Source organism: Capsicum annuum, chromosome 1, assembly GCF_002878395.1.
Source record: "Capsicum annuum cultivar UCD-10X-F1 chromosome 1, UCD10Xv1.1, whole genome shotgun sequence".
Classification (NCBI taxonomy): Eukaryota; Viridiplantae; Streptophyta; class Magnoliopsida; order Solanales; family Solanaceae; genus Capsicum; species Capsicum annuum.
This window is the reverse complement of record NC_061111.1, coordinates 186,007,180-186,015,712: the sequence shown is the minus strand read 5'-3', so window position 1 is coordinate 186,015,712 and position 8,533 is coordinate 186,007,180. Positions and strand designations below refer to the sequence as shown.

General features: G+C 32.5%; 1 pseudogene; it reads right to left on the bottom strand.

Annotated features, from left to right (window-relative positions):
• Positions 1 to 3,828: 3,828 nt before the first annotated feature.
• Positions 3,829 to 7,826, bottom strand: LOC107859953 (annotated as a pseudogene).
• Positions 7,827 to 8,533: the final 707 nt, after the last annotated feature.

Below are 8,533 nucleotides of genomic sequence, written 5' to 3'. Positions count from 1 at the left end.
ACTGTAGGCAATTAACTATTCTTGTGCATCGTATGATGATGTATGCAACTATTTTCAAAAGTATTAGTGATAAAAATACTGATAGGAATATTTGCAGAATGATAATTTCATGTTTTACTGGACAATTTCATAGTTGGTGGGATAATTTTTTAACTTTTGAGCAGAAAGTTGCTATTGTTAATGCTATAGCTAATAACGAAGGAGTTAATAACCAAAGTATGGCCCTAGTAAAAAATAGTGAAAATGTTGCTTATACCCTTGTTCTTACGATCCTAGAACATTTCAATGGTAGATTTACCAACCAACACGAGACTATTCATACTCTCTTAAATGGTCTTCGATGTAGGACTCTTAGTTAATTTAGATGGTACAAAGATATCTTTATGAGTAAGGTTTTGGAATTACCCAAAAATAGGCTTGTCCATCAGAAGTCTAAGTTTATAGATGACCTTCTTTCCTTATTTGCTGAAAGAGTTAGAAAGACACTTAGAGGACTTTTCGGTGAAGTTTCATGGAAAATTATACCTATGATAAGTTGATATGTATTTGTACACACAAGAAGGATTAAACCTATGTAGTGAGTTGAAATTATCTAGACAACTTAAGATGGATAAGCTTAAAAAAGATCTCAATTAGGAGATTTTTGCACTCAATTTGGGGTTCTTGAATCGCCTTTCTCTGCTAGGAAAAAGAAACATAGATATTTTAACCATGACATACCTTACAAGAAAAAGAGATCTAGATATAGATCTAGAGAAGAGCGTGAAGCTAAGAAAACTTATTGTAAGTCTACTAGATTTGCAAAAAATAGGTCCAAAAGAAATCTTGATGATATTAAGTGCTACAAATGTGGTAAGTTTGGTCATATTTCTCAAAACTTTAAGCTTCAAAAGTTGAAGTATTTAGGACTTGATGATTAATTACATAATAAAGTTTATGGTTTGTTATACACTCCTGGATCCAAATCGGATTATAGTTCTGAGTTAGAATCCGAGGCTAAAGTTTATTTACCTGATTTATCTAATAGTGATAAAAATATTGATGCTTCGTGTTCTAATTGCAAGGGTGATATCTGCACTTGTGATGATGAATTTTATAAATTACAGTCTCAATTTGAAGACTTAAATATGAGAACTATTACTTCTGATAATGTGCTGGAACTTTTAAAAGAAGTTTCTAATGAGAAACTCCGTGAGAAAATTATAAATCTATTCACAAGTTCAAAACCAACTACTTCAAATACTACTGATAGCAATTCTTTTAGTCTTAAAGAAAATTTTGATTATTTTGCATCTTATTCTTTGTCAGAAGTTAATAAACGACTTTCTAGAAACTCTGCCCCTATTAGGGATACTTCTTTTGATGATTTAAAAGTTGAAGTTGAAAACTTGAAAAAAGAGATTAAATCACTTAAACAAAATCAGATGATTTGTGATCACAGGATTACTCAAGTAGAGAAAAATAATTCTCCTACTGAAATTTCCAAAGGAAAAGGCAGTAGTTCTGAAGAAGATGATCTTCTTCAGAAAACTCTTGATTTTAAAAATTATTCTTTTCTAGGAATGATGCAAATCATTACTGCTCACAAATGATATATTAAATGTACTATTTTAATTAATAATGAGTTTCCTATAACTGATATTGCTATGATTGATAATGGAACAGATGTTAGCTATGTTCAAGAAGGGTTAATCCCTGCATAATATTTTCAAAAAACTACTTATGTGGTTAAATATGTATCTGGGCATGCTCTTGATATAGAGTGCAAATTACCAAATATTCGTATTTGCCAAAATAAAGTTTACATTCCTCACTTCTTGTAACGCCCCAAAATCTGGTTCCCGAGATGCCATACGGTGCTCCGAACTACAAGTAGTCCTGAGCTAACCCTGGCTGCCTTTTCTAGATCTGAATCTCAAAATAGGGAAATATAGATGAACAATCATAATATATGCAAAAAATTGTATGAATTTTCTGAGTATATCTGAACCATACTAAATCTCAAAAGTTTGATAAAACAAATACTAAAAATCTAAATACTAACTCAAAGGTCTAAATTTGAATGTAATTGTCCGACAAGCCTCTACTATCTGAATCTAGAATTACTGGGACAAGCCCTAGCTGACTCAACTATCTAAAATGAGTAAAGACATATCTACTAGTAACTTGTGAATCTGAATAACTAATCCCTCTAACTATGAGGACTCACCAACTGCAGGAATGTAGATAAGATGCTCGAAGATCAATCATGCTGCTGAGACTGAGCACCTAAACCTACATTATGAGACAATGTAGCACATAGACATATATATGGATCAGTACTTTGAGGATGTACTGAGTATATGGGGGTGTGTGAAATAAGTAAATAATATCATCACAATTTATAAAATCATGCATGCTAAATGTAAATGACTCGCGTAAGCTTGAGTAATCTGAAATCTGGAAGTAAAGCATAAATAATAAAACATGTGATCTAAATCTTGTGAGACATCACACTTAGTTTTTAAATCTGTAGTTCTGTTTTATTTCTCAAATCACATAGGCTAAATAAAGTCTGAAAACTTATTCTGTGTATCTAAAGGCTTCAAATCAAACAAAACTGTTTAATTATAGGGGACTTCTTTTGGGAGGTTCTTCTAACCGATATGTACACCATGTGAGTATCCATGGTGTCTCATGACTAGCCCCCGTAAGGTTAGGGTTGCTCTACCCTTTCCATCGGAATAGAACAATCTCATCTCAGTGATCACAATCTCATTCATCCACATAAAAGTGGGAATAATTAAAATCCTACATTGGCACGTAGTTCCGGGGTATGAAACCGTAGTAACTTATCCATATCGGTGCTAAATACTAATTCCAATCTCATGCTTAAAATCTTAAGAAATCCACTTTAAAATTTACACAAAGGTTTACAGATAACCAACTATGCTTTGCTTTTCTTTAAATCTCAAGTATTCTGAAATAAAGTGAATTCTTTATCTGAAATCTAAAAATAATCTAGTCATGGCGTGATTTTAGCAAAAACAATCTTGAAACAACAATCTTTAAATGGATTTTATTGATCCAAGTATCAAACTCATGTTAAGACATCTAAAAATTCATACGTGGTAATATAAATATTCATAAATCATCTCGAAATCTGAAAATTTCAGCAATATGCATGGAAACATAAACATAATTCACTATAAAAAGGGATCAAATTGTGGGGGTTGATTTTACAATTTGCAGGGGTTTAAAAGCCCCGCAAAATATAATTCTGACGGTTCGCAAAAATTCCAAAATACGAGCCATCACAAATAATTTGCGGCAGTTTTTTTTGACCTCCATAATTAATTTGCGGCGGTTACGAACCCCGTAATTAATTTGTGGCAATTATTGACCTCCGTTATTCTAAATTTAATTTGTTTTATAGTAAATTTTTATTTAAAACTTGCGGGGATTAAAACCTTCGCAATTGTTTTATTTTTTTTTAATTTAGTAGGGACCATCAATTTTCAATAACTAATTATAGATTTCAATTTTAGCTCAAATTTAATTGTTCCTTTAGGCATAACCTACAATCCAATATTTGTTCAATTCATACATCATTAATACAACAGAGTAATTAAATATTGTAATTGACAAGCATATCAAAAATACATTGAACATTGAACTTCAAAATTAAATTTTCAACATTAATATCTTCAAACTCCAAATTTTCAACATTAACTAGTATCTTCAAACTACAATATCAAATTTAAACACAAAACCTTCAATATTCTAATATTCACTCCAACCACATAATTACATCATCATAATTGAATATCCAAGATAAATGCAACGAAATCAAAAAATGTCATTAGGATCATTATCATTATGTGATCTCCTTGCATCCATGGACGAAATGGGTCCACTAGCCGAATCACTTGGCTACATAAAAATGCAAAGTATAAGAATCAATCGATAAACTTTCAGTCCTTATTATAAACAACAAGTTATATGAACATCATGCTTTAACACCATGTTGGAAATCCGCATATCCAATAATACCATAAGTAAGATGCAATTACAGTACATGTCCTATGAAGTTAGAAAAGAAAAGACTATACTAAATAAAGCTTGATTAAAGATTTATTGCCCTTCAATGGACAATAGTCCTTTGTTCAGACTACTGACAGACTCCATTGCATAAAATAAAGCATTACTCAACATTTTTGTGGTGAAATAAAAACAAACATTTCTCAAAAATACCATATACACACTATATCCAATGATGTTTAAAGCCACTTAACTATCACCAGGTATCTGTTATACATTAAGGACAATACAACAAGAACTGCCAAGATCATGCATTCATTTGTTAGCATGATTGGACAGATTCCAATAGCTTTACATATCTATGTAATAGCTTTACAAATTCCAAGAACTTCAACATCATACTCTTGATGCTGTTTAGTTTAAAGCACAGGCAAAATAAAGAAATAGATTCCCAAGTTAACTTCCTACTTGACCAAATGAACAATATTGTCTATGCACTTCACCACAATGGCCAGAAATACTACTAAAGAATTCTGTCGCCGTTGGACTCAGGTACAAGTTCTTTCATTTTTAAAGAAATACTTTGCTGCATATACTGAAAGTTTATGATCTCAGTCCAGAAGTTCAAAATGGCCTATATGATCATTCTTCTTTTTCTTATTTAAATATGAAACTTCTAGGAAAAAACTTTAAATTGGGATAGGATAGGATATTAGATATGTCCTATCCTGTAAATCTTAGTTATGCCTTAGATCAAATTGAATTAGTCAAGATTAAGGAACAAAAGGAGATTGAATCAGAGAAGACATGACTAGTTAGAAATACCCAGTCTATTATGTCTATGCTAAACTTAATTATATATAGAATACTGATACTTATATGATCAATTATTATTGCACATGAACTTGAGGTCACTATCCATCAAGAGTATACATTTGGGATTCAGTAGCTGCAACAGCAAAGAAAGTTCTTGGACTACGCTACCTTCTTTTACCATACTTCTACACGTTAATATTTTAGGCACATACCAAAGGCATCCCTATAGCAACGCCTCTTTTCTTCTCATTCCCTGAGGACACAAACATTTACACCATCGACTCTCAGGTTCTAATCGATAAGGGATTAATGATATCACTAGTACTGACATCTGGTACGGTTTCAGTTAATGCATATTTTCCATCCGGTACCTAGTTCAACCTCTTCAACTATTCAAACTACATAAACATAAAGTCCGGTAGCTATATTAACCTAGATATGCCTCATGATCATATCAATGTGCACCTCCGAGGGGGAAAAATTATGGAAATGCAAGGAGAAGCAATGACAACAAGAGCAGCAATGAAAACTCTATTTGAACTACTTGTTACCATCAACAACAGGGGAAATAGTTTAGGAGAAGTCTTCTTGGACGATGGCAAAGATGTTGAAATGGGAGAAGAGAGAGGAAAATGAAGCCTTGTAAAATTTCACACTAGTGTTGTGAATAACTAGTTATATCTCAAATCAAAGGTTATAAATGAAGATTTTTCTTTGAATAAGATTGGAGCATCACTTAGCGAGATAACACATCACTAAAATAAAGTTTTTCTCCTGCACTGTGTAAGTCTCTTATTCATGGGCTTCACTAATTTATTTTTTAGGAATTAGAAACTCAACAAGTGGTCCAGCGCTTGCCAAATTTGTAAAATAAACATGAAGAATAATTTCAAGATGGAGATATGAGCTAAAAAGAGAGGGAACAATAACCATAAAATAAGGAATAGCCAGGGAAATACTGCTTTCATCAACTGTCTGACTTCTGACTCAGAAATCTTTGTACCCATTTTTGTAAGACCAGCTTTCAATTCTTCAAATGTAATTGTCCCACTGTTATCTATGTCTATATATTTGAACATTTCCTTCAAGCCAATGATTTCTTCTTTGAAGAAATTTTCAGCAATTACCTACAAATTCAGGGAAACGAAAGATAAACATAGTTGTCGGTAAACACATGAAAGGGAAAGAAAATGCCTATCTCATTAATAATAAGAACATTGAATATACGAATCCTACCTTCAGTGCTAATTTCTCCAGCTTGTTCATAGCACGGAATTGTTTCATTCTAGATAAGACAACAATGTCAAGAGGTTTGTCAGATGTATCACCATCTTCTCTCACTCATGGATGATCTATATTTGCATAAAATATTTATTTTTAGTTATAGTATAGTCTAAAATGATCATTTCAAAGATTATAATATAAGTATTATAACAATCAATAATGCATACCAGAACCTACCAGTAGGAGTTATAAAAAAGACCAGAGTTATTCCTTAAAAAGAAAGGAGTTCTATGAGCATGAACATGTCTCCTATGGAATGTGTGAAGGAAAAACGACCATAAATGCTTGAAAGAAAATTCGAGTAAGTCCATGTTTTAAGATATAAATGTGTACTATCTTTGGGTTACGAACTCTCTACTATAGCTAATTGGGATAATATTTGGACTTTATCTGGACTAATTACTTAGCTAAAAGAATTCTTGATGTTGTACAAACAAAAGTACTACTCTTAATTATATATGAAAAAGATCATACCAAATAAAGACAAGATAAGAAATACATTCTGCAGTGAACTATGACAAAATCTTGATTAAAGTTGAATCTTACTTAGGACTTCAGCTGCAAAAATCCTTTCTCTAGGATCAGATCTTAGCATCTTCTTCACAAGATCTTTAGAGCTACTCGATATTGAAGGCCAAGGATCAGACGAAAAATCAAGATGACCTTGAAGAACGGCATCAAAGATACTCTGATCATTCTCTGCGTACACTAAAGAGAAATATATCCAAGTCAATGAGAAGTACATCAGAACAGTCATTTCCTAGTAAAATATTATGCGAAAACTTTGCTATGTATAGTTTACTTCTGGTAGCTATTCAGCACTAGAAACAAAAGGCTCAGCAAAATTTTGTAAAACATCTTACAAATCATTCGCCTAAAAATAGGATATGCTACCCTAAGTTTGACACTGGCAAATGGTTTTAAAAAATTTGAGCAGACATTACCGGAAGCCAGTTGCAAATATAGAGTTGGAAAACAACGATGCTCAGATACAAAGGAAAATATTAACTAATGCAAGATACCATATAAGTGGAATAAATTTGTTTATATTGTTATATTTGGCAATTACAAAAGGAACAAACATAATGCAGTTCAAATATATTTTTTGGAAATAAAAGAAATTAGAGTAAAAATGTTGTTCAAATATATCTACAAGACAATGAAATTCTTTTAACTTTTTATGCCATTTCCTCGAGTTCCCTAATATTTGCAGTGCACTCTGCTACAATTCCTGAATGACATTTTCTTCAGTTTCTTCTTCATATTTGACCTAAGGCTAACAAAAAAGATTTCATGGCACATACAAGAATCCACCATAGTTCTATATGTGTTGAAATGAAAAGGAAACTCAATAATGAAGAAGAAGATTTATGCAATTCTGGTGCTAAATTTCCAGAGATAGTAGACGAAGTTACCTCCATAAAATGATGGAAAACCACTAAGTAGAATGTATAGAATAACTCCAGTACTCCAAATATCAGCTCCAGGTTTATATTATCGGCGCAAAACTTTAGGAGAAACATAATATACACTACCAACTAGGTCTTTGAACACATCACCTGCAGCCACAAGTAATTTTTAGGTTGAATAGCTCACCAATATATCCCAAAGAGCCGTGAACAAGTGGCCCAGCTAAAAATCTGATCCAGGTAAGAGGCTTGAACTCTGTTACAATTCCTAACAGGATAGGTTGGTGTATTGTACATGTCTCCCAATTTTTATTTTTTACCAGTAGTAGCAGCATTTCTGTCGTAGTTGGCCTATCTTATGACTTTTGTTATTCCTTGCTATTTACTGTACTATTAGGTTATTATGGTTGTTGCTCCTCTTTGGTAAGCTATGTTATGTTTTCCTTATTATCTTATATGTGCTCTTTACTTTTGTAATGTTCTGTTAGTTACTCTGATTCATTACTCAAGCCGGGGGTCTTCCAGAAATAGCCTCCATACCTCCTCGAGGTAGCGGTAAGGTTTAAGTACACTCTACCCTCCCCCAATCCTGCTTTTGGGACTACACTATGTTATTGTTGTATTTTCAGAGGTACAATTCGGCTATTCCTTAATTACCTAAAAGTTCTTCTCAAATTTCCTTTCATTTTAATCATTGAGAGACTAGATTTCACCCTTCTAAGCTCCTTCACGTAATACCTATAAGACTTCCATGTTTCATCTCTACTTTTAATCTCCACCCCACTTAAAATATTGGTCGACAAGGATACAAAGATTAGGAGAAACTATCTAATAAAATTCATATGTTTGATACCAAATACCAATGCAGCAACCCCTTTGTCCTGACCTCACAGATTAAGAAGCGACCCACAGAAACAAGAAATCCACAATTTTTTTTTATAATTCTTCTATTCACTAGATTTGATATCTTGGAAAATATAATTCCCTATTTCTAACAGTACTCT